The sequence below is a fragment of the Gossypium arboreum genome, chromosome 8 (assembly GCF_025698485.1).
Source record: "Gossypium arboreum isolate Shixiya-1 chromosome 8, ASM2569848v2, whole genome shotgun sequence".
Taxonomy (NCBI): Eukaryota; Viridiplantae; Streptophyta; class Magnoliopsida; order Malvales; family Malvaceae; genus Gossypium; species Gossypium arboreum.
In genome coordinates, this window is record NC_069077.1 from 131,575,118 (window position 1) to 131,577,181 (window position 2,064).

At 36.9% G+C, this 2,064-nt stretch overlaps 1 non-coding gene across 1 annotated transcript; it reads left to right on the forward strand.

The window, feature by feature from the left end:
- The first annotated feature begins 964 nt into the window (after positions 1–964).
- Positions 965–1,071, forward strand: LOC128279736 (small nucleolar RNA R71). The gene has a single exon (XR_008269932.1). It is a non-coding gene; the product is annotated as a small nucleolar RNA R71 (small nucleolar RNA).
- The last annotated feature ends 993 nt before the right edge of the window (positions 1,072–2,064 follow it).

Here is a 2,064-nt window from a genome sequence, read left to right on the forward strand (position 1 = left end):
CTTAAAAATTTGATTGTGTTTGGCATCTGCGAGAGAGCTTCGATAAACGGTAAGTTAATATGTAATTTCTTTAATAGTTTAAAGAATTTACTGAATTGTTCATCTGTACGATCTTTCCTTGTCGCATTGGGGTATGGCACCTATGGTTTGTACTCTTTACTTACCATTTTTTGCTCACTGTGGTTCACCTCACCTTTATCTTGACTTACCACAATGTCTTACCTCGATTTTGATGCAGGCTCAACTAACCCTTTCTTGTCTTAAGTGGTAATCGCATTGAGTTGTTCCCTTGGGTTAGATTTCGTGTTACTTGGCAAACTACCTTGTGGTCGTTCAGAAATCAATTTGGCGAGTTGGCCTATCTGAGTTTCGAGCCCTTGGATTGACGCTTGTTGATTCTTAAGGGCTGTCTCGGTATTCTAGAAACAAGTTTCTAACACCAAGATGAATTTTGTTAACATCTCCTCAAGGTTCGGCTTCTTTTCCTGCTGGTAAAGTGGTTGTTGAAATCCCGGAGAATATTGTGGTCTTTGATTTCCTTGTCCGCCCTACGAGAAATTGGGATGGTTCCTCCAACCTGCATTATAAATGTTACTATACGGGTTATTTTTGGGTCTAGAGTTATTGTTACCCATATATTGGACTTGTTCCTCCTTGATGCTAGGGTTGAAGGGTTCATATTCTGTGCATGCTCCTCCTCCATTCGAATCGCACCTCATCACTAGATGTACCTGAGTAGAACCACACAAACCCTCAATCTTTTTATTTAAGAGTTCTAGTTGTTTTCATCGGCTTTGTCCTCATAACTTTCCATTGATAGTTATTTAGTGACATCTCCTCAATAATTTCGTAAGCCGCCTCAGGTGTCTTATTATTGATTGTTCCACCAGCGGCTGTGTCAATCATCTACCGAGTAGAAGGATTCAGGCCATTGTGAAATGTTTGAACCTGTAGCCAGAATGGTAACCCTTGGTGAAGGCATATTTGCAAAAGATCATTGTATCTCTCCCATGCATCATAGAGTGTTTCTAGATCCATCTACACAAAAGAGGAGATATCATCATATAATTTGGCTGTTTTAGCCGGTGAAAAATATTTTAATAAAAACTTTTCAGTCATTTGTTCCCAAGTAGTGATTGACCCTCGTGGTAACGAGTTCAACCATTGTTTAGCCTTATTCCTAACGAAAAAGGGAATAACCGAAGGCAAATGGCGTCATCAGAAATGCCATTGATTTTTAAAGTGTCACAAAACTCTAGAAAATTTGTCAAGTGATTGTTTGGATCCTCATCCTGCAAACCATCAAACTGAACAAACTGTTGTATCATTTGAATTATGTTAGGTTTTAGTTCAAAATTATTTGCAGCAATAGCAGGTCTAACTATACTTGACTCAGTTCTTATTAAATTAGGTTTAGCATAATCATATATAGTGCGTGGAGCAGGATTCTGATTTACTGGATCAGCAACAATCACAGGAGGTAGTGGATTTTCCTAGTTTTCAGCCATCTCTTCGGTTGTGGTTGAAGTATCGTCCTCTTGCTCTTCCTCTGTGTATCTTAAGCTTCGTCTTATTTCTCTTCAGTTTTTGTGAACTGTGCGGTAGATCTCACCGTTAAAAAATAGTGGTCCTGACGGGTTTCTTCTGGTCATAAACTAGAAAAACCTGTCAAAAGAAAATAAATGAAGAATTAGAAAAGAAAATTAAAAATTAAAAATAAAAATAAAAATTTGAATTGCAATAAAAATAAAATGGCTAAAGTAATAAAAATCGAGTGCTCCTAATATCCTAGTTCCCTAGCAATAGCGCCAAAAAATAACTTATTATCACCATTAAGGCAAGTGTACCTATCGAACAGTAGTATAGTTCAGCAAGACTAGATTGTCGAACCCAAAGGAACCACGAGTACTAGTATTTACTTCCTTATTATTATCTAGCCTAAAAATTAAGAGGTTTGGTTATCTAAACTAATTACTAAACTAAGAATGCACAGAAATAAAATTTGGGAAAATACTTTTGGGAAAATTCGATTGATTAAGACAATACCTAAGGAAAAATCCTCCT